Here is a 26008-nt window from a genome sequence, read left to right as displayed (position 1 = left end):
TTGATGATAACTAGGCATTCGATTAGTTGTAGAATGCAGTCCTGCTAGGAGACGAGAATGCATCCCGGTTAAGTTTTAATGGCGATATTTTTGTACCGCACGATATCAAGAAGATCTTATAGGTTATAATAAAAGAGCTCTTGAAACAATCTTCTTTGATTACAATTAAGTGTCGCACATTCAAAGCGGATAATATATAGGTAGGGTGATGCTGATGGTGAATCTTGGTCGGTATGTCATCTCATAGATGCAAAATGGTCGATTTAATAGGTTTTTTTTAAATTCAAGTTCTAGAGTTACATGAGATGGAAATTCCGGTAGTTGTTGAAATATAACTGTTAAGAATGTTCTTTTTCCTGGTGAAGTATTTTTATGCATTTAATAGAACGGTGTATAATAATAGGTTTTAGATAAACATCATGTAGACAAGATCAATGGATAATGTATTTTGTTTGTATGTTGCATTTTGAGTAGCACAGTAAGGTACAATGTTTATAGGAAGGCACACATTTTGCTTAAGGGGAGGCTTGCTTTCAATGTTGCACATTGTATTCATTTTAAGTTGCAACACTCAAAGAAATTAGTGAAGAAGTTGTTTAGAACTCCAATTTATGTTTTTTGGACGGGCTGTTTTCCTTGTCTTTTTGGAAGTCTTGGAAAACCTCAAAGGACTCAATGACTTGTTAACCATACTTACTCCTCTTCCGTCATGGAATTTGATGTTCTCTTTTACGTAGGTAGATCTGACGGTTTGCTCTCAAGCCCCCCTGGGAAAATTGAGATATGGGAATCGAAAGTTTCATATCATGACATTTCTTCCAACTGCAAAGTCTGGCTCGCGTAACCTAATCCGTCATTGACCGAAGTATGCTTGGGCGTTTGTTGGCCAAATTCAGCCGGTTGATATAGAAAGGAAAGAGAGCGCATATTAAAGAGAGCGCATGCATACACCACTAAAGAGACATCGTCCAATGACGCCCGATAATAAACGATCAACCGGAGTAATCCGAACCTGTTTGGAGTTTTCGTCAGCTGTCCGGTTTGACGATTACTAACATTACTTTCACATCCAAGCTTAACAGTCAAACTCCACACAAGCACTCTCCGAGGTCGGAATGAGTGTATGCAGACAGTCGTTCGAAAACCTTCGACCCGATATCGGCCGATGATTCGGTTTTAGAGTTCGCCCACAGCCGGCTATCAGGTATAAACTGTACCGACCACCCAGTTGTTGGAAACACATTCTTATGGGCGTATTCTAGGGCTGTAAAAGTAACGACAAAATGAGTACCCGCATGTATACGTTACTTTTGATACTAGTACCCGCATCAATAATATCGTTACCTACTCGTTACTTCGTATGTTTCGCATTTTTCGAATATTTCGTATGTTTCATGTGTTTCGCATGTTTCGTTACTTTCGCATGCTTCGTGTGTTTCGTACATTTGGTATATTTCATGTATTTGATACGTTTCGTATGTTTCGTATTTGAAGTATGTTTCGTACATTGGTAAGTATAAGGGTGTAAAAATTAAAAAAAAAAAAAACCAAAAACAATTTCTATAATCTAAGCTACATTTTAAGGTCATAAACATTAAAATTAGTTGCTGTATCCTCATGTAATAAGAGTTTAAAGATAGCTAATTTTTTTCATTTTTTTCCAAATTTTTCGACAAAACTTTGGTAATTTTTTATTTCAAAAGTACAACGCGCAGATCTCGAAATATTAACACTTCAATACAACCATGTCGAAAAATTTTTCATATATTTTTTCTATTGAGAGTGATTTTCAAACCTCCTTTTCTCTGCTTTTTTTTTGTGTTGAAAATTTTGCACGGAAAATAAACTAATTTTTTGAAAAACCAAAAAACTTTTGTACATTCTTAAGCTAAATATCAATACCATTAACACAAAGGCCATAAACAGATTGGTTGCGTCGTGGATATACATATTTCGGCCAAATAGAGAAAATACAAAAACGTCTCTTTTGATATTTCTGTATAAATTATCGACAACACAATGATTATTGAACCTTGGCACTACTGTTTTAATCGAGACAAAAGTAAACTCCTGATAATTATCTGCAGTTAGCATTCTGACTATGGTTACGATACCAACACGAGATGCGAAATGCGACAAATTGAGTGTATCACTTCATTTCGTATCTCTTACATCGAATTTAGTATTGAAACTGGAATCGCGTCGTTACCCGTATGTTTCGTATCTCGTACGTTTCGTATGTTTCGTTACTTCAGTACCCAGTAACGAAACATACGAGTAACGATACTGTTTAGAAAGAAACGTTTCGTTACTCGTTACTGAAGTGAATACCCGTATTTTAGTAACGAATACACAACTCAACTCAAAAAATACGATTTTAAGGATTAGTAAAATAAGAAAATCATAAATATATTATGTAAATTAACGTACAAATAGATGACTTGCTCTTGCGGCAAGTTTTGCAGAAAGAGTCACGCCATTTGTAGTTCTTGCGAACTCGAATATCGATCTAATTCAAAATCGACACTTTACGAGCTTTGATAATATCTTTCTCAACGTGCGATATGTAAAAATCGAAAGTGTGGACACACTATTTTTATAATCGATCAGCAAAATCCGTTCCGCTTCCCAAAAAATTGTAGCAATGAATTTTCCAGAGAGAATCGTGTTCATTTCACTCTTAACGTCTGTTACCACTTTAACATCATTGTTTTTAAATTGCAAGGGTAACCGTAAATAATTGACATCCCTACACTAATGATCCGGTTTTAACCAATTTGCTTTAATTTTCTTAAATAAATGTCCAAACAATCGAGGTAAAAAGAAATTCTCTATGGCTTCTAAAACGCTGTCTTTCCGCGAACTTTTTGAACCCCCTTGTACATAAAAACATTATATAAGTAGTTTCTTTAGAAACCGGATATTTCTCAGATCCATATTTCGTTTTCCTTTGAAACATTCTAAATTCATGAAAGAAATTCACTGAACTGTAGTGTAAAAGTGACAAAAATTAAAAAGTAGTCCCGTAATCTAATTGCTTACTCTGAAGCAAATTAAACAAAACCGTTCCTGTCAAAATGATTCAGATGAGTAACTTTTAATCGAAATTATTTATTGTTTATTCAAATTTCAGATTGTCACGAAATTCGTTCATCACTTTTCCACGAAAAGCTGTCACACTTTCTACTTTTCTGCTAGACTGACTGAGACGAATTATTCCTACACATTTCTGTCAGATGTGTTTACAATATCTGACCAAAACTCAACAATTTGCAAGTTTCTCGTAAATAATGCATCATCAATGATAATAATCCTCTTCAAATAACTACTATACTTTGTAGGCAATCTACGATTATTATTATTATTTTTTGAAAAACATGTGCACAGAAAGCACACCCCTACAATTTTATTTGTTTCTTTTTTTCTGCCAAATTCAAACACCTCGCTCGCATATTCATGACCTTCACTTTGCTTAAACGATTGCCAGCCTGTCAGCAAAGTGCAATGAAAGTGAAAACCTGAATGTTTGTTTCCACTCACTCTGACTTTACTACCTTCACCATGTGCCACTGCTGGTTGCTGGTTGATATTGCTTTGAGTCTCTCATAGCCCATGGACAGTTGCTACTTTTGCTACAATGCCAAACAACTCTGCTATAAGTATCAGCAGCAATCAACCAGCAACGAACCAGCTAAATGTTAAAGCAATGAGGAATATGCAGCAGTTCCAACATCTGCTGCAGGGAAGACTATAATATTCCTCCTTTCCAAACGATTCGCTTCACTCGTGCTCTGTGGTGACCTGCCAACCAACGCCAACCTACCATCTGCTGCGCCAAAAATGTGCCCACCACCTGTTCTTCTTTTTCATTTTTACCGACAACACAATCGACGATGAGCGACGTCGATGGATGGGACGCGTCATCGTCTTCATCGTCGTCGTCCGTCGTTGGTCGTCGTCACAACAAATGCCATCCACACCAAATATCTACTGCAACATAAAACTTGTGAACAGCAAAAAACAAAAAATTGTAATAAAAAAGAAAGCAAAACTCCGAAATATTTCTGAGCAATGAAAACGAGTTGTTAACAACAATAATTCAATTCCAATTTTCTATAAAAATAAAATCAACCAAATATTATTTTCTCTTGTCTTCAGCTTGAGGTGCTTTGAGCGAGCGATGTGCGATGTCATTGCCAATGCCATGCCTGGTTTAGTTTATTATAATAATTGGCGTACAAAATATCTGTTTATACGAGTATTTTGATGGATACAATGTAAATTGCCACCTGATTACGACATATTCGTGCTGATTTGATGAATCAACTTAATACAACATTTTAAAGTGCACACATAATTTGGTGAGAAAAAACAAACAAGTTCCTCATTATTTAAGTTTATTGAGTATGAACATTTTATGTAATGCGAATAATTCCTGGTAGACAATAATTAGGTATTTTTAATGAAAATGGACAAATTAAAGAGAGCAATAAATTTATCGATCCTAGTAAGTTGGCCAAAAATGCACTATGTACCAGTTTAAACTGAAGCACTTTCAATCGAATTCTAACAAGTTTCGATAGTAAGAGTCCCGCCTGAAATTAAGTTATCAATAAAGCCAAAATTTGATTCAAAAAACATAAAACTTTGGCTTCGCGGCTTATTAGCCGAGACTTCGAACCACTGTGGTTTTCTAACTGGTGAACACCATTGTCATTATCACTCTCTTAGTATCTAACATGTATAAAACAAACGAACCGGTTAACAACAATTTGATCCAATTATCATTCGATGACGGGAACAATAAGGTAACCAGCTGGTTGCTTGCTTTCGGTCGGCACGTTTAACAGAAGAAATATATGGGAAACAGTCCGCTTTGAATTTTCATCCTTATTCCGTATCCTACAAGTCAGATATTTTCCGGGAAACAAATATTTTTTTTTCGAAATGATCTAGCAAGCATTAAAGTTTGCACCTTTATTCTTTTTGCAACTTGCCGTTGTGTCTTTTTCACTATTTATACATGTAAAATAATATCAACCCTTAAGCGTCATTCATCTGCCCTTGAAAAATTCCATATCTTGTCCATACTGAGCTATGATAATGAGCATCTAATGTCGATTTTAATGGATAAGCTGTGGTTAAACTCTGGTTCAAACATGATTTTTGGTTATTTAAACATTATTTAAGCCCATTAAACCCTCGATTTAAGAAATTTGAAATTGATGAACAACGCTTTCGCAGTGGAAACTTACATCCACTGTTGGTTTAAACTTCAGCTCAGAAATTTATTCCGTTTCACATTTTCGTTTAACCCTTGGTCAATTTGTATTTTAATTTAAACTTAAGAATTTTGATGTTTTCTGCATGATCTTTGCTCAGAGAGAGAAAATAAGAGTAAAAGAAAAGTTTGGTAGCTGAATAAATTGTACATATTGGGCAGGTTATGTCACATTACGAAAAAATAATTATTAAAATGTAGCTCAACTGAACCAAAAATTTAAACTCACTTTAACTTTCAGTTGAACTGAAGTTAAACCTTCAATGTAAAATTGAGGATAATAGTATAAAAACGTAGACGGGGTGTCAGAATTTCAGGATCGTTGAGCGAAAGACCAATTAACTTTAAAAATTTAAGAAAGTAAGGCACTTTATCTTGCTAGGTAAACTACTAAGTTTGTGCACTGGTTCCTAAACCATCATTGAAAAATCCTTTCTTCTTTCGCTAGGTGTCGTTTTGTGTGAGATCTTTTTGAATTAAGCTACCATTTTGAAATTTCGAAATGTCAATTTCCATTTGACACTTTGGATCTGCTTGGTTTCCTTAGCCCAGTTCCTTTGGGAGGTGGCAAAATACTACTAGTAGTTTACTAGCGATTTTCAATGGATCGCACTTTCAACGAATTCAATACAAATCGTATCTACTCGGGAAGAAGAGCATGAGTAGATGATAGTACTAGATTAACCAAAGTATCTTCTATGGGGCTTTTCCACTTTTTTCTCATTGGTCAATCTCCACTGGTGAAGAAGTAAACAAACATCTTTTCCAATGCTGATTACAACAAAAATACTATGTTTCAGTAAAAATACGTTTGTTTACATCTTCACCAGCCCAGAACTGACATTCGGAGGAAGTTCCTCATTAGTAGACTACCTCCAAAGGAACAGGGTTTATATTTCCCAATATGTATTAAATTAACTCTGTTTTTTGACAATGATAAAAAAAGTATAACTTCAACGCGTATAAAATGAGAAGACATAACTGTTTTAACAAGGGCGAATTTTGACATTATTGTTTTTAAATTTTAATGTCAAAACAATTTGAAATCACTGCTCTTAAAAATTCTGAATTTTACATGCTGTCAATTGACATTGGAGTTACAAGTTACGTTTCATGGAGTGATTTTCTTTGAAGTGTAGATTGCATTTGTCTTCTTCTTCACAAAACTTAGCTACTCAGTCTAGTCTTCGGGAATTGGGTAGTTAATATTAGCCCTGTTCCATTGGAGGTGGTAGTTTGCTACTAGTAGATGTACTATCATCTATACTCATGCTCTTCTTCTCGAGTAGATATGAGTTGTATTGAATTCGTTCAAAGTGCGTTCCATTGAAAATCGCTAGTAAACTACTAGAAGTACTTTGCCACCTCCCAATAGAACAGGGCTATTGCCAACTTTGTCGTTCCGAAACTTTTTAACCCGTAAACCAAAAGTAGTGGCCCGAAATTTTACCAGATTGTAATACAATAGAAAATTTTTAAAGATGAGTTTTATTCTATTCATAAATATACATAATTTGTTAATTCGGAGACGTTTTTGGTGCGAAAGGATAGTTATCCAAGCGAGGCAGGTTAAACATAATTTTAAATCTTCTGGACTCTTTTTGCTGTTTTGAGATTTGGTGTTTCTTATTATCACGGTTGGGTGAAAAAAAAGTAATACCGAAGTAATGACTATCTGTTAGGTTAGGTTAGGTTAGGTTAAATGGGAACTATCTGTTGCATTGACACTACTTTGCGTGTGAGCACGAGCATTTCATTTCATTATGCTCATCCCGTAATTCTTATTCTAAGATTCAACGTTAATTATTGAGCTGATTTTATTCGACAGCCTTAAGAAAATATAACTATGGTGGTTTAAGGAGGTTAAGATCAGTCATTTTTAGTTCTGTTTCTTTACTTTATTTTACTGCATTTTATCATGTTGTTAAAAAAATACAACAGTTCCTTTTTATATTACGTAATTTTACAGAAACACGCATTAACACAAAACCATTTTCGATAGATTTCAATCAATGATGTACAACACTAAAAACATTGCCAACTTTTCCATTAGATCATTTTATCTTTTCCGGGAAATAAAAAAAAAAAATACATAGCTACATCCAAAGTTACGAGTTCATGAAATAACAAGTGCGAGTAGGTACCAATACGTGTTACCTTGAGTTGACATCATCCATATAAAATCGATAAAAATATTTATCTAGAAAAAAAAAACTACAAAAACCACCCAATGATCGATTGCATAATAAAATGACATGTACTGACATTTTACTCTTGATAGGTTGACAATCTCCAACTGCATTTTTTTCCCAAGACCATATAATTGTTTAACATTTTCATCTCTTGGTCTTAACTCTGTCCAATGTCATAACTCAAGACGTGCTTTTTATTCCAAATGAGATACATTTTTTTAACAAATAAAAAAAAGATCATTGAATAACTTCTACAACAAAGGGAGTAACATGTTTTTTCCAATGTTTGCCATATTACGTTTTTACAAAACAAGCACTCGCACTTGTCAAATTTTCAATTCAATTTGTCAGATCATCTTCAATTCAACAACGGTACAATTACATGGTCGGATTTCCAGGGAAAAAAATGTTTGCTATACAATCAAACACACCTTTTTAACAAATTTGAATCACACGTCTAAACAACACACGATTCTTTGTCATTTTCATAATGTCTATACTTTTATGTGGAAAAGTTACGTAGTTGCTGGCTTAACTTCAAGCACTCAAAAACCGGAATAGATAAAATAATTAAATGCCAAGTGCATGGCTGATGCAAGGTTCATATAATGCACTTGGCCTCATAAAAATTAATTGGTTTGAACCTGTTCATTGGCGGTAATCGAATTGGGCCCTCGTTAGACAAATTTGAGGCAAATAATAAAATCGGTGAATGCTATTATGTTCAAAAAAGAACGGAAAGAAGAGTTTTCCCAAATTCAGTTCCTCCTTAATGTAGGGAGTAAATTTTGTGCAGTCAATCAAGAATTGCATCCAGCTGCTGTCAAATTATATTTATTATTGATTCAAGTGACATCCATTTGAGAACGTTTTCTTGTTCAAACGCAAAGGTAACTAAAACTATATAGAATTGGAGATTTTTGACAGTTCATGATCATGGCAGCCATGTTGTATTATGATAATTTAAAAATTGCATTATGCATAGGAAACGCAAAAGTGGAAATGATTACGGGAACTAATCTCTAATCTGACGATAAATTAAGCTCGTAGATAATCAGAAACTAGAGAAAAAAAGAGGTTGGAGTGTGAACGAACCTCAAAAAAGTGTAAATGTCAAACTGCTTGCAGTTCTTTTTGACGTTTCAACTTTCAGAAAGACAGGAATGTGTGACGATAGTGATAAATTGTTTTTTTTTGTGGGGCATTCAAAATCACGAATTTTCCAAGCAGTAATATCAAAATGCGTACTAAAAATGTTTTGACAGAAATGTCAAAGTTAATAGCAAAAACCAAAGAAACGGAAGTGCCGCATTTTAAGCCAGAACTATAATTGGCGGATGGAGTCGGAAGCTACTGTCAATTGTTGTTGTTTTCTTTGTATTTTCGATAAGTTTTCACCCGTCGAGTGCGGTTGCTAGCGCTGTTCCCCTCCGTTTGCATCCGACGATCCGACAATTATAGTTCTGGCTTTATTCTTACTATGCCATTCCGCTAAATATTCAAAACATATGACTAAAGGTGAGGTCACACTGTACATCCCGTAGATCACAAGTTTTGGCAACATGGCGGCTTTCGCCCTTCGCTGTCTTTCCTTCACGGTAAATCCGCTTATGAATGACACGTTATTTATGAAAGTAAATTGCGTGAAGGGAATCCACAATGATTGGGTGGCGTTGCGTTTGTGTGCTGTATTTTTTTTTTCAGTTGAATGTGCGGAAAATCGCATTAAAGTCAAAATGTTACATCATACAAGTTGTATGATGTTGTAGCAAAAATAATGTTTCTTTTGATATTTTTTGTTGGAATCTGAATTAGATGATCATTTCTTGACGATTTCAGTTTTTTTTTTTTAATGCAATTTGTTAATACTACACACGAGTAGAAAAAATAAGAAGAAATAATATTCATCTCACGGTAATGAATGTGCATTTATTTAAAACAATTACAAATTGCAAAGCAATAATACAAAAAATAAAAAAGTAGGTACCTATATAAAAAAATCGTGATGTGAAGTTATTACTACAAATATTTTTTTTGCGAGCATGTTTTTCCTCGGTCAAATTCATGGCCGTTAAGTTTTGTTTGGTTAAGTTTCTCGCTTCGATCACATTGAATTTTTGTGTAAAAGTTTTTACAGTCATAACGATGATCTTTAACATTGCATAATAATGATGATGGGGTTTACCTGTAGGTACCTTTGTTGTGAATTATAAATATTAAAAAAAAAAATACTTTTGTTTGTGGAATTATCACAATAGTAGTGGCGCGTTGGAGTGGTTTTTCGAATAATAATGTTCACTTTTTGGGGTGAAATACCTTCTTTTTTTTAATGGGTTACAATGAAAACATTTGAATAGATGATAGGTACCTATTTTGTGGCAAATAGTTTCCATGGTTTTGTTTACCTTTCGAGATTTAAATGATGGGTCGGGATGTTAAGCAATTTTTAGATTTTTTTAATGGATCTTCCGTGATTTTAAATGTCTTCACTTACCTGGAAATAAATAAAAAAAAAATTTGTAAAATTAATATTGCGTGGAAGTAAAAAAAAAATATTTTTTTAGGTAGGTACATAGGTGTATTGAAATGTTTGTTTGTTTAAATATGACCGGATAGGGCAAATTAAAAGGTTTGTAATCATAACTTATAGAAATGTATGTCTTCATAGAATTCTTGGAGTATTGCACATTTTTAAACAATTCTTAGGAGAAAAGATCGAGAGTTAAATAAGTAAATTGGGAGAAGGCAGGGTCCCCATCTCACTGAACTTGCATACCTTTAGCAAAAAATCTTTAAAATCGGTTTCGTAAGAAAGACAGAGCTTATTCCCCACCTAAAATGATTGATATACTCTCCTGGAAAAATTAAGGGATACAAAGATCCTAATTTTAATTAATTTTAAAAATGGCTTTGTTAAAAATGTTGTTATTGGAGACATAAACAAGTAATTTTAGGTTTGAAGCAATGCAAAAAAAATTCTGTTTTTGTTTAGGTACATTCTAACTGAGGAAATCGTTTTATTTTATAAGAAAAATGGAATTTTAAGTAAATTATTTTGAAAAATGATATGAAATAATGAAATTAAAAAAAAAAACATTGTCAGCAATAAAAATGTGAAAAAAGTGAAACGATACAAGAACTATGATTCTTTATTTTTTCAAATGGGTATAATTTCATTAAATCCTTTTTATTAATACTTTTTTTTCAATATTTTGTATTCACTGTTTAATTTTGCAGACATCAAAAGGCCTACTTTTCTTGCTTTTTATAATTTATTAAAAAAAATGAAAGAACATTAATCCCAAAAAATTGATAACCAATAATTTCTTAAAACTTTTCCAACCAAGGTGAACTATGAGTTTGACAGCAGGTCCAAGGAAATGTCTCTTAATGCTAAATGTAAAAAGAGTCTGTTGTGTGAAGAAACAAATCTTTTCCAGGGGGAACAAGGGCTGGTATTGAGTTGTTCAGAAGCAATTTCAACCCAATCAAAGTTAAAAGTTTTACATTTTGTTCATTATATTTTTCTTGGTATGATGGGTATTTTAACAGATATCACTGTGTTATACAAAATAAAAATCATGTTAATTACTTTGGAAGTGACCTATCAGAGGTTGTATGTATTACTGAGTACATCATATTTCGACACTTGAAATTTTTCATAGACCCTCGAAATTTTTTCAATGTTTTAACATTTCAACGATTTCATTTTTCGGTCAATTTTAGATTTTTTACATTTCTAAACAGAAGAGTACTTGCTCTTGGACCGAATCTCAAAATACAACATTTTTTCACCGTTTTTTTTTTAGAATTCGGAGACCGTTTTAAGCTACATTTTGTGGTTTATAAATTTTTTTTTTATAAACAGTTTTACTATTCATGCTGAATCAAATAAATTTTTATTCATTAAAATGACTTAGAAATTGTGGAAGCATAATTTTTTTACTCGAGAAAGGAAATAATTGTAAATCCTCTTTATGAGAAGATAAAAGGTAACACTATTCGTATCTATCTTAAAAACATCCCAAACAAACAGTCCATTTGTTTGCAAATTTGGAATTTAGCTTTTGCATTAAAATTTTCATTAAACAAGAGAAATTGAGTAATTTCGGTCATTTTGAGATTCTCCATTCAAGAAGCGTCCTATATCTGGTATTTTCCGTTAAATTCTTGAAACATTGTAGATCACTTCTGCAGAACCTTGAAATTTTTTAAAATGGCTATATTTTTGACCATTCAGAGGAACAGAGTTTAAATTTGCAGTTTTTTAATCAGAGGGCGTGGATGCCACCCATTTTCGGTGAACTATTACATAACATTACATAACATTACTGAGCACTTGGTGGAATGGTAGACCTGATAGTTGATACTAATGAAAATTTTAAATGTTTGTTACACTTTAAGGAACATAATCAACGTAGAACCATGAAATTTTCTAAGAAAGAGGCGGGCTTTCTACGCCCACTATCAACTTTATGATAAAAGATTACTATGGATCAAAAATTCTGCAGCAATTGCAAAAATTCCAAAAATCGCGGGCAATAAAATCGGTTTAAATTATGTTGTATAGAAACATAACAAACATACATAACCTTAAATTGACACTGACCCCCATAAGCTGTTCTAAATTTTGCACTTAATTTTGCAGGAACTGAGTGTGTGTCAATAACATATATGTAGGTTTCCAGCTTGTGTCAACAGTACCATAGGAAACAATATATTTTAACTTTATTTATCGTTTTCACATAACAACCTGTTGTATAAACAATAACCTGATAAAATAAATAAACAAACAAATGAGATCGAACAAAAAAAAAAAAAAAAAATAAAAAATTGGCATGGTATGATGCATCACTCAAATTTTTCCATTTTAAATGTTTATTTTTAATGTTTACGTCTATAATTTATTATTATTTTTATTATTATTATATAAAACGAAAAAAAGAAATCTCAGTCGTATTTTTAAAAATAATGCATTCTAACAACCGCAAATCTAATCTTGTTCGAATCAAATTACACAGTTTCACGTCGGGAGCCAGTTAAACATCGCTTTTAAAAAGAGAGAATGCAGACACACATTGTGCTTTACTAGTTTTATTTTCACAATTCATTGTCCGGTGCGGTGCTCCAAAAACAATAGTGGACAAACAATATCTCTTTATTCTTGATGTTTTGAGGTCAAATCCTATGAAACTTAACCTCCGTTCGTTAGCACTGTGCTTAGGTCATTGGTACACTTCATAAAATAAAACAATCTGCACCAAGCTCCGATATGCAATTAGACCCGCCAGCCGATTCGCTCTGTCTGGCCGGGCCAGTAGCACTAATAAGAAGAAAACAAATTACGGTCCAGACCGGTAGCAGCAAAGAGGAACAGTACCTACATGCATATATTGCGCCAGCAAGCAATGGTCGATGTAAAGATCTTTCTCGGTCGTCGTCGTCGAAGCCATTCACCTGGATGGAGCTTGTCCAGCTGCTGATCATAAAAAATAAAAAAAAAAAAACAAAACTGTAACACAATGCTTTCCTATGTACTGATGCTCACCATAGTCGTCTTATTTTCACATTACTTCCGCTTCGCAAGCAAGAACAAGAAATAATAAAGTTCTGCCTGGGTGATTTGGGTTGAAAATTAGAATACCGCTTTAAGCATACCGCTATTGCTTTGATTACCAACAACAGAACAGAGCACTTCTGAGGCTGCTTCTATATCTATCCCTTCTGTGTCACATTCCACTAAACTTCAAACTCTCTTTTCAAGAGATGAATCCCTATAAAGTATATAGCTTGCAAAGATTTAACTCTCATATTCAAGGCAGAAAATACAAAAAATCACACAGATCGGTGACCCTGATGGTGCAAATCTAGTGGGCGTGACGTGCTTTATGGCCTACCTTACACTCTTGTCACTCTGTTGCAATAAAAGCAAAAAAAAAAGGAAACAAGAATCCAGCGTCTTTTTTGCGGTATTTTGTTGTTTAGACTTAAGGCACAATGCGAACATGCCCTAAGAATTCTCGATTGTATGTGCGCATATTTCAATTCGCGCAGAGTATAAAGCAGTGCATATATAAGCGAACAGCGGAAGTAATAGATTCAGATCGGTTAAATCAAGCAAATGGCTTGACTCTGTATGGATATCACATGGCTGGTTTCAAGTTGTTGTTGTTATTGCTGGTCCACTGCTAAAGCGTGTGGGTGTTGGAAAGGTTTTCATAGGACATTCGAGATCGGAATTTTTATTATGTACCAACGAGTAGGTATATCTGGTCCAAAGGCAACAACGAGTTTCATTGTTCCATGTGCACAGCTGTTGCCATTTTGCATTGGGTTATGCTATAAGAAGCTTATAAATATTTTTCGTTTTTTGTTTAAAATTCATGAGTTTGTATTTTCATATATAGATTTGATGATTACAGGTCTAAGGATACCTGGATATACCAGTTGAAATAGTTGAATTTAGAACTGAGGTCTTAACTAAGTCATAGATTTAATTTGATCAAAACTAGTTCACATAGGATTTGATAGAAATAGTCATAAAATTGGCTTTAAAACTGATATTTGACGTTTGAAAAAAGTTGAAATCCAAACATAGAAATAACGATTCTTTGAATAGTTGAAAAGGGGAATGATCTTCAAGCTTCAAAAAAAAGGGATGTTTCAAAAAGTGTTTCGCTTGCAATTGCCAATATAATTGCAGAAATTGTTCTGGAACGTATAAAGGAACAGCAGAAAGCCACACATGATGCTGAACAAGCAGGATTCAGCCCTAGAGCTACCTGTATTGATACAACAACTCTTTGGCTTTCGACAGCGTCAGCAGCGACGAGTTTATTTGGCTTGCTTTTACTGTTCGGAGAAAAGATAAGCGGACTACTTTTATAAAAGCAACATACAACGGGTCCAAATGCCACGTCCTGATGAAGAAAGATTGTGAGACGCATTTAAAGTTCAAAGGAGAATCAGACACCTAATTTGTTTTAAGTGGTGATTTATAGGGATAGAGTATGACATCTAATCTAAAACATCTGGATATTGGCCAAAAAAAAAGAACTGCTGTGATTTCGTTAGTAATTGGGCTTAATTTCTCGTACATGTTTCGAGGCAAAAAAGCTTTTGAATGTATCTTGTAACCATGTGTACATAATCATCTCTATTCAAAGTTTTACGTCAACAAAATTTCATCCGAAAATGTTAAAATTTTTAAATTTTCTCTTATTATGAATTACTGCCAACAAGTTGCAAAGTTCGAAAAGTCGAGTTAATTAACAGCTTCATGTAGAATTTCTCATTCAAAACATTTTTGTTTTCCGAAATTTTAAAGGCTATATGTAGTTTCACCCGAATGTATCTTTAATTTTCCGCTAAAATTATTTCTTGTTCCCCTACAAAATTCAAGCGAAAAATTGAACTAAATTTTTTAATGGAAAACAAGAAATAAGTTTGGCGGAACAATTTTTGCATTCGTGTCAAAATTTCAATAGCCTTCAAGATTTCAGGCAAACAAAAATGTTTTAGGTAGAAAATGTTCAGTTGACAATAAGACCGCATATGAGTTCAATTTGATCAAAAATACCCCTAGAACGATGCATCGCTATAATAATAACACAAACACTTCATCTTTGAATATTCGTATTCGTATCTTATAAATCATAGAATCAATCAATTTATCACTTGTAAATTCAAAAACTAGTTACTATTTCTCAAGGCTTCTCATTATTATGTTTCATTATTCAACTAGAGCTATTTGAATGACAATAACTTGAATTTAATCATAATTAACGTCATTTCAAAAATGAATAACAAAAAAATCCTATTCAATTAAAAACAAAACTCAACTGCAACAGTGGTGCCGGTGTTGATGCCGGTGTTTCCAATAAATCATAAAACGTCAAAACCTTATAGCCTTTACATGTGTGTGCCTGTGTATGTCTACAACATATTATTATCAAGTCTTCCCACAGAAAACCTTTGCCTATCTTTATAACAATTCAAATAAATGCTAATGCCTTCTTCAAATCTAAAAAAGAAATGTAGTTAATCATGGACAACAACTTGTATGATGGCCCATGGGAGTGCAACAGCTAAAAGACCTAACAGCACAGCAGCAGCCAGAAACAGCTCTTCGCTTCCACTTTTGCTAATGCTGCGACTGCTGTTGCTGCTGCCGCTGTTTCTCTAAGCCACCATCATAGAGGGCAAGAACCTTAAACAACATCACGCAATGCTTGAATCAACTTCTCATGTGTATTAAAGATAGAGAGTCAGAGTATCTTTTTCCACAAATAAAGCTGCGGAATGGAATTCCAAACCAAACATAAGATATACATATTATACGAGAGATTCTTTTTCTTCCTCTATAGAATCTTGCTTAGAAGTTAGAAAGATATACAAATATATACCAGCTAGCTAGTTGTTGTTTGTGGCTTGAGCGGAAATGAAATACGGCTGCATGATTTCAAGATGCGGAGAAATGTGTCCGCGTGTCGTTTATCCCCACACGTCTTTTGATACACGTGTTAAAGCCAGCAACCTTTTTATTTTATCATGACCAAGATCCAAATCCAAGTGTATATAAAGTTTAGCGGAGTCATTTCGCGGTGCAGTAACTTTTTTGAAAAAAAAAAGCAAAAAAAAATATAGGTACTCTAGGTACGCCCAAAGACGTTATAGAGCACAAACCTGTCATTAGATATCGTTACTTTTTGTCTCTCCACACTTGAGTTCTGTTTACACTTGAGTGTTTCGTTGGTTCATTGTTGTTCTGTTTCTTTTTTTTTTTTTTTGGTTTGTTGATTATTCTATTATGAAGGCATCATCTATACCAACTGTTTAAATATTTAAGCACGAGAGTGTATATAGTAGAAGTCGCATTTGACAAACTGTCATCATATCATCTAAAGGTGAAGCTGTCACGATGACTGCTTGATGTGTCACATTTTATATAGACAGATACCAAAATATACAACACTGTACAGTGTACAGTAAATAATGTATCTGTAAGATTGTCTTTTTTTTTATTTTGAAGTCTTTAAGAGGTACTAATTGGGATTGTTATATACTGGCAACGAACGGGACAGAACGGTTAAAATGGCTTAATTGAAAATTCCTTCAACATGTTTTTTTGGAATTGAAAGTAAATGAGGTGTGTAGTTTGGTTAATGTAAAGATTACACTGCTTGATAAGAGAAACGAAAATTGTGCCTAGTACCTACATTAAGTCATTTTTGTCAATTTTATCGTAGACAATGACTTAAATTGACGTACATGTCAAAATTTATTGCTTTTGAGTAATTGCTAATTATAGATTAATGGAGTAATCACACATTTTGTCTTTCATTATCTATCTTTATTAGGAAGATAAAAGCTTGCGAAAAATTTTAATATCTTATTTAGAGGAATTTGAATTCAGAAAGCAATTAACGAATCATTAATTGCTTTGTTATAAGTTTAAGGAAGTCAGACCAAAATCTCAATTGACGTTAGTTTATAAACTTTGCTACAAAAAACATAAACGCATATTAATAATAACACCATTACAAACAAGAAAACAACAAATGGCGTGAACAACAAACACACGAATCCGAGGTGAATTTTGGCTTTTTTTTTGTAATATTTTGCACTACTCAAAACCAGGAGTTGATGGGGTGAAAAGGATCTCGCATTCAGATTCAGCGCATCGAAATATGCTAAGGCATCGGATCTCTCAAAATGTTTCTCGACAATCCGATATAAGGAATAAGTAGGTGATTTCTAGAGATACACTGAGGGAAAAAACAACTTAAAATCAACGAAAACCACGTTGATTCAACTATTTTTCGGAATAATTTTGCGTTGAAGACGAAAATTTAAAAATCAAAGTAGAACATCGTTAGTTTAAAGTGGTTTACTGTTATAAAACATCTTTAAATCAAAGTTGTTCCAACTTTAAAAAAAAGCATCAATTTATTAAAAAAAAAAAAAGAAAAAAATGGGCAGCCGCTGGGGATCGAGCCTACAACTCTTGGGTTACTAGGCGAATGCTTTACCAAAGTGCTATCAAACTGTTAAAAATTAGAGTGATAAAATGCAACAAAAGCTGAAGTCCGACAAAAATAAAAAAAATTCTTACGTTGTTTAAATTTTATTTTGAAGAAGTTTAATGTGGGAGCGGGTCATAATTCTGCTTGTCAAAATTGTGTACGACAAAATTCTGTAGGGTCAAAATACTGTGAGACCATAATTCTGTACGTCATTATACTGTAAATACAAAATTCTGTACGTCAAAATACTGTATGGACAAAATACTGACTTGCAAAATTCTGTTTTGTAAAATTCTGTACGGCAAAATTCTGTATATCAAAATTCTGTAAAAATGCTGTAAAAAAATATCGTTTTGATAATGTACAAAAGTGCGCGCGCACTTTTTTACATTATCAAAACGATATTTTTTTACAGCATTTTTACAGAATTTTGATGTACAGAATTTTGATGTACAGAATTTTGATATACAGTATTTTGACCAAACAGAATTTTGCTACACAGAATTTTGACTTTCAGAATTTTGCTCGTACAGCATTTTGCACATACAGAATTTTGACATACAGTATTTTGGCATACAGTATTTTGAATACAGAATTTTGCAACATACAGAATTTCGACCCCAACCCGTTTAATGTTAATTTTTTCAACATTAAATCAACGTTGAACATTTTACGTTGCGTTTTTTCCTCAGTGTATTAGCGGTCCAATGTCAAACTTCATCTTCAATTCCTAGGCGTCAAAGATGAAATTTGACATTTCTAACTATCATCGTTTTAAAATTTCGTAGCTTATACTATTATTTTGTTTTGATTGGAAGAAGGTATACCTATCGAAATGTTCTTCAATATAAAACTTAACGGACAATTAAGTTCATTCAGAGAATTTTCTTTCATTTTGCCACATTCTATAGACAATTTTATCACTAATTGTTGCTTTAGTAAGTGATACACAATTATTACTCATCATCAGTCGTCTTTCAACATGAACTTTGTTCACGTAATCAAAAGACCGTGAACTTTGTGTACTCTACAAAGTGCACGGAAGTTAACTCACTAAAGAATCAAATAAAAATTTACAAAAATAAAAAAAAATACACAAAACAAAAAGTCTAACACCAAAAACGTGAAGCAAAAATGTCGTGATCTGCCAATTGAACGAAATGGCTAATTGCGTTATTTTCGATTCTTATAGTCGTAGGGTACCTACAAAGGAAACAAAAATATAAACTTCTTTCATTTCTATGTGCAATAGTCAATAGTTTTTATGTCAAACCATTTATTTCGGCGGCGACGAACGACCGCGACGGGACACATTTATAGGGAACTTTTCCTTCTTCCTTAACATTTCCTTGTTATGTTTTTTTTTTTTTTGAGGTTAAGAACATTTGAGAGCACGATCTATTGAATTTATTTGATCATTTGTTAGACAAGACAACAACTTTTATATACTTTGTAGTTTGTAGATATCTATCTAGATATCTGACTTTCCAAGTACCTCCTAGCCAGATATTAGAAACGAAATATAATACACAGTATCGGCAAATTGCGTGAAAATATCTGGGCCAATGATCTCTGAGCGAAATGTTTTGTTATAGTTGTTGTTGTTTTTATTTGCCATAATGCCTTCAATCTCAATGGAACACACCCGCACGTGGTACTTTATTTCGTGCTTGTAGGTAAAGAAACATAGTTTATTAGCCCATGATTACATTGGGTCGTCGGAATAATCCAACAACCAAAAAAAAACTTTAAAAACAAAGCCGTATTTGTTCCATTCAAAGTGACATCGGCATTAAACGAACACAAAATTATAAAACGAGGTCTGTGTGTTGTGTATGAAATTGAAACAGGAGTGTATTTACCCAACACAGGCTAAGGGCACCACCAATGCCATGTTCGATAAATCGTTACAAAACGATAATTTAACTTCGTTAAAGCTTCGGTAAGGTTTCTCTGCATGTAAAAAGTATAACGTTTTTCAATTTGTAGTTCGTATGAAAATGTCCTCATAAGGTTTTGAATATGCTTAAAAAAACCTTAAGGAAGGAGTTGCTTTTTTAAAATGTTGAAGATGAAAAATGAAAAGAAATAAAATTATTTTCATTTCATTAAACAACCTATTTTACTCCCCCCAATAAAACAAGAATTGTACTTTCTTTTTTAAACCTAATAGGGTTCGCACTGGGTACTGCTGGCTGACATTCCATAACTTCGCCCTATCAACTATGCCATAGATATAGAACATTCTTCGAAAAACCAGTAAATTAACAAAAGGTTAGAATTGATAGTTTGAAGTTTGAACCAAAAAAAAAAAAAAAAACTAGAGAACTTTGCCAATGGGCTGTATCATTTTAATTCAAATACGTCCCTGTATATGCACTCGCAAAAATGGGGTGTCTGTTGCCATTTTTAGATGGCTTTCACGGTATTCTGATCAGATTAACAAGTCGTATTTCGTATGTGGAATTTATGTTTACACGTAACGATTAATTGTGACGGATTGGTCTAAAAACGCACCACCAGTGTGTGTCTGTCTATTCTATTAAAGCTTAGATGAATGGGTTTATCGTTTATATTTCATGCCCGCAGGGCCGTCTTTAACTATCTTGGGGCCCTTGGGCACACAAGAATTTGGGGCCCTTTTGGAAAGTAAAATAAGTACAATGGTTGGCTAAAAAGCAATGGTTGGTTGAAAAGGGCTGCCAATATATCGTTCCATATAAAGTACCTAGTGTCTTTATTATCGGTAGGGGGTGCCAATAATACGCGCATTGAGACATCAAACGTTGCCACTGCCAATAATTGTACATTTTATACTGCCAATAATTTCCCTGTACCGGTTATAAGTTTCTGTTTGAAGAATTGGAAAAAAAAGCTCAAACGGATTGATAGATTCGCTAAAAACTCGATACAGACGATATGTACGTGATTTCCAAGAGACGTTATTTTATTTTATTTTATTTTATTTTATTTTATTTTATTTTATTTTATTTTATTTTATTTTATTTTATTTTATTTTATTTTATTTTATTTTATTTTATTTTATTTTATTTATTTTATTTTATTTTATTTTATTTTATTTTATTTTATTTTATTTTAATTTATTTTATTTTATTTTATTTTATTTTATTTTATTTTGTTTTGTTTTGTTTTGTTTTGTTTTGTTTTGTTTTGTTTTGTTTTGTTTTGTTTTATTTTATTTTATTTTATTTTATTTTATTTTATTTTATTTTAATTTATTTTATTTTATTTTATTTTATTTTGTTTTGTTTTGTTTTATTTTATTTTATTTTATTTTATTTTATTTTATTTTATTTTATTTTATTTTATTTTATTTTATTTTATTTTATTTTATTTTATTTTATTTTGTTTTACTTTATTTTATTTTAATGTCTCCTTTTTAACGGATATCTCCAATATAAAGTTTTCTAGATATTGCAATTTTCTCAAAAACGGATAAGGATTTTGCTTTGAAAAAAAAAAACATGTAATGCTGCAAATAAGGATGCACTTTTGAAATAAGAAAAATATTTTTTTGAACCGTTATTAACGGTACCTACTTGCCATAGAACCGATTTCTTAATGTAAACGACACAACAGATTTTAGTGAATATTTTGACATAAAAAGGTTTATACAAATATTAAAGTGAAAAAAAATTAGTACTAAATATTTTGATTTTACCTTATTTTCTTATATTTTTTTATTTATAAATCATTTTTTTCGAAAACTATTGATAGAAATAACATTATTTTAATACTGAGTTAAAGGTGGGATGTCTAGCTTTTGAAAAAGGTGAAACACTTTATAGTAAGAGTTGCCACTTTTTTTAAATATATTTTTTTTCATTTTTAGTACTATTTTATAAAATGGTCCAAAACACCACTTTTGCGCTCGATTTCGACTTCACCCCCATATAATAAATTAAAGTACTCCTCAAGACCTTTCATTTGACATGCGTTTCATCACTGTTGAGCAATGTTGAAATTGGGCCCAAAATGCCCATGGTCCTTTAATTTGGGTTTGGTCGTTTGGATTTAAATGTCCGCATACAACGCCACATAATTTGTTTTCATTTTTAAAAAAACATTTTGTATTTTCCGTATAGGTGTAGAAAAAACTTTATTTGGTTGCCATACCTATAAAAACTAAATTTTTTTGGTAGATGGTCTGCCCGACAAAAATGTTTTGAGAATAAATGTGTGACAGAAATTTTCGTTCCTTCGGGGCCCCCCTGAGAATGGGGGCCCTGGGCACGGGCCCCGTGTGCCCTTATGGTAAAGACGGCATTGCATGCCCGAGTGTCTGGTGAAGTGAGAAAATAAAATGAAAATGTTTGTCTATATAAAATTAACTAGGAAATGCAGTTGTACCAAATATGATGATGGTTGATACGTGTTAATTGTTTACTCAAGTAACGAGCATAATACGTAATGAACACCCACATCCGGTTTAAAAATAATTATGTAGTTTTTATCTGTTTTGCTACAAATACGGTTGACAAAACCAAAACAAAGCGGGTTACATAGTTTTAGTCCGAGCAGTCTGTGTCGGCCTTGACATACAAAATTCACAACGACATTTCTTCCTTTTTAATATGCGTCACCTGATGGTTGAAGTTAAAAAGTGACAAGCAAATAAACGAGTTGTATATGATGTTAATAATAAACACAAAACAACACAACACAAATTGCATAAATGGAATTGAGATACGCGCTACGCACTCGTGCTACTTGTTCGAAATAATAAAACGAAAATATGAAAAGCTTTAATTGCTTGAGCCATCATCAATATACATTTACATATGTGGGTTGGTGTAAATTATTATATTTTTGCTTTTGTTTTGGAAATGTTTACTTTCATTTAAAAATTAAGTGATACGGTAGTGACATTAACTAAACTGGAACATACTGTCTCATTAAAAAAAATCACAATGTGTGGTATAGTGTATTTGAACTTTTCAATTGATCTAGCAGAGAATGTAGGTTCAGTCGAACTATTTAAAACATTCTCATATCCTCAAAATCTCTAGATATTGTTAAGAAACTGCTCTCTATTGAACGTGATATACATATGCATTCTTTTGCAGTTTCATGAATCGGTTGTCAAATTTTAAGTCGCATTGGAAATTTCCGTAAAGGGCCCAACCCATACAATCCGTTTTATTCATTACGTCGGCCGATTTAACTGACAGCTCGTTCTTATGAGAACCGAACCATAAAACGCATTCGTCGAGTCCGTCAGTTGTGGGTCGGTTTTGATAAGAACGTGGGTTTATCGGGCTGTCAGTTGCAAACTTGGACGTAACGCACGCGACGGATTCTATGGGTCGGAACCTTAAAACTGTAGATTTCATCTTGAATGTGAGGCATTATTAAACTCATTCAGTCAATTTATTTTAAGAACGCTTTTGACAGCGTCAAGCGGAAGTTTATATTTCTTGCTTTGCAAAATCACAAAAAAAGCTCATTGCTTAAAGTAACATGCGTTGTGTATAAACTTCAAATGCACATCCTAGAGGAAGAGTGTCAGACGAATTTGAAGTTCAAAGTGGAGTCACACAGGGCTGTATACTGTAACCTATTTTGTTTTTCGTTTTTTGATAAGCAGCGAACTGCACAAAACCTTGACAGGAAACGGAGGATTTCGATGGACTTTAAGATCTTTAATCTATAGCATCTAGATTAGGAGGACTACGACGCACGTTGTACGTATGCTTACTATCTCACAAGATTATGAATATCTCTCCACTCGGAAAGAGCTAGAGGGAGTTTAAATACTTCTCCGGAAACCGTACACGATAGCGCGCAGCCCAGGTTTCAAACAAACGACTCCGTCTTCGTTTGTTACAAGCTCATTCAACTATCTGATTTGATGGTTTTGCTTCTGAATTGATAGTTATCAATTATCATGTATTGAAAACTGACCTAGATTTCCTCCCAACCGATATATTATTCATATTTCGATTTACACTAATAAAATAGAACATTTATTGGTTCCTCTGATGGCGGTTTGAAGTTCGCAGGACCAGCAAGTAGATTTTAAAATGTCCTTTTAGGTTTATTATGATATGTCACATACAACATGATTTGTTTCGTTCTATATAAAACGTTAAGGATGTGTACAGGTGTGTATGTCTAACTACAGAAGCACTTGTAATTTATCATTTACCACTCCGATAATTGGAAATACTTTCAAATTAATATTTTTGTAGTGGATAATGAATACTTAGGTAGTATTCTACGTCAATTACTGATATAAAAACTAATTTGTTTCGTTAACTTTTGTAGCAAAATAATCGTTAAATATTATTCTATTTGTTTCTGAACCTCGTTAACATCAAATGTGCACTTTAACTTCTAAGTTTCAAAATAAACAAACAATAAACATGTGAAGCAGTAAAAAAAATATTATTTTACCAAAAGAATATTAAAAGTTATCTGTCGTTATTCATATCACATTATAAACAACTCACAACAAAGATTCATACTTTTAATTTAATTTGTTTGCAAACAAAAACAAAACCGCTTTTTTTATCACTATTCACTGATCTTAACAATAACTCACTTGACTTTGATGTGAAAAAGGAAAACAGAATATCAATTCAAATCTGTCCTTCAATTGTCAATTAAGAATCAAACTCTTGTTCATTTGTGTCAAACAACTATCTTCACTGATATCAATACCTCGACTACATCAAACATCATCAACGCACTTCAACGCATCTACTCTATCGCCAATTGCCAATGACGAAGCATAACATATTCGCAAATCAATAAATTGCAAAAAAAAAAGATATAAAATCTTAAAGAAAAATTTATTGATTTGAAACAAAAAGAAAAAATAAGCTTTTATTGCGACATATCCAGGAACTGTGTTAATCCCAATCATGGTATTCATTATGTAAAAATATTATAATGCGGGCTCTTTACGTATGTGCAACATCTCTTCAAACTGTAACTGTAAATTGAATATTTCGCAAGCGAAAATACAAGAGAAATGAAGATCTTCACACAGAAAAAAGAAGATATCAATTTGGCAATAAAAAAAACAATACAATACGAGTGTATGCCAATTGACAGCTAATAAAGTGGCCTGTGTGTGATGTGACATTATTTTTACTAAACTGACAAACGAAGATGAATCAAGAAGTGAATGCCAAAACGCAAATTACTATTAATTTTATAGAAACTTACTATTTTGTTAGAGTTTAAAATTAATTGATACTCTTCGAGAGAAGGGATTGTTAACGGAAGTAAGAAAGAAATTAGAAGCGCCTCTCTCTCTACTTGGGACTATTATTTTTAAAAAGCCATCCAATTTCTTATTCGTGATTTATGATACCTGATAGATACTTATCATAGGTTATAAGGAATGAAACATTCAATTAACTATTAATTAGCCATTAACCCATGTAACGGGCTCCTGTCTCACTGGCACATTCGTTCGATGATGCATATTTTTGAATACAATAAGTGGATTGGGCTACTTTGGAAGAGTTTTAAGTACTTTGAACTACTTTTACCACAGAGGTGAAGTAGATGAATGCAGTCAGAACTCAGAAGTACTTATATTTAATGGTGGAGCTTAACAGAATTCTATGTTTTTCCTTGTTAACTAAGCAACGAATGATCTTCAATATTCGTGTATTGTAATCATTTTTTATGAAGTGGTCAAATGGGGTGTTAATTTCTTATATGAATGGGAAGGTACTGAAGATACAATACAAATTGCAGTCGATATTTACAGGTCATCTATGCTAGAATGTTTTTGAAGTTCTTCGATAACAACCATTAGATCACATTAAATACACTAGCAAAAAAAATTAAAGGAATAAAAAAATTCATGATTTATTTTAGTGATTTTCGTAGACTGTTTTTCAGTAAAAAATAATCGTATCATGGCAAAACAAAAAGGATGTGAAAGCTACATTTTTCTAGTTTTACGATTTTTTTTTACTTTTTGTTTGACTCCTCTATGATTTTGTTTAGACTGCATTATCAGTCATCAAACCAAAAACCAAACTTGACTTTTACTATCAATAGCTCAATAATGGATCACTTTACAAAAAACTATTAAATTCTGTACAAAGAAATAAAGTCTACTTTATTGTAACGTGTGTGACACAGTCACTTAATTTTTTGTTCCTGGTTTGCGTAGATACTATTTACTAAATAAGGCAATTAATAGCTTCAACTCCTAATGTATTTAGTTGTTAATATATTTAAAAAAATGTTTAACGTCACAATATCTTAAGATAAGATTAAACAGGTTTGACTTTAGAAAATTGGTACGTTCTGCTTCGGTGAATTTTAAAAGCCATATTGTAGATTTTTGAATGAAAAGTCGGGGATATCTTGTTCAATATGAATAAAGTTTTTACTGAGTTTCCAGTAAGCATGTACCTACCTATTTGAAGAAATTTATAAAAAAACTGTTTTTTTTTTACAATTAAAAAATGTATCGGGTGTGACATAATTTATTTTTGTAACCGGGTGTGACATTGTATGAA

At 32.6% G+C, this 26008-nt stretch overlaps 1 protein-coding gene across 9 annotated transcripts in view; it reads right to left on the bottom strand.

Moving 5' to 3' along the window:
- The window catches only part of LOC129917783 (uncharacterized), a 62339-nt gene that overhangs the window by 8662 nt on the left and 27669 nt on the right, over positions 1 to 26008 (bottom strand). For 3 of the 9 annotated variants that reach the window (XM_055997921.1, XM_055997923.1, XM_055997924.1), the window contains one exon: positions 9879 to 9967. The exons of 5 other annotated variants lie outside the window; for them this stretch is intronic. The gene's annotated coding sequence lies outside the window, so the exon portion shown is untranslated. One more of the 9 variants, XM_055997922.1, reaches the window with a different exon arrangement.

The sequence above is a fragment of the Episyrphus balteatus genome, chromosome 4, assembly GCF_945859705.1.
Source record: "Episyrphus balteatus chromosome 4, idEpiBalt1.1, whole genome shotgun sequence".
In the NCBI taxonomy this organism is placed as follows: domain Eukaryota; kingdom Metazoa; phylum Arthropoda; class Insecta; order Diptera; family Syrphidae; genus Episyrphus; species Episyrphus balteatus.
This window is presented reverse-complemented; position numbering and strand designations above follow the sequence as displayed.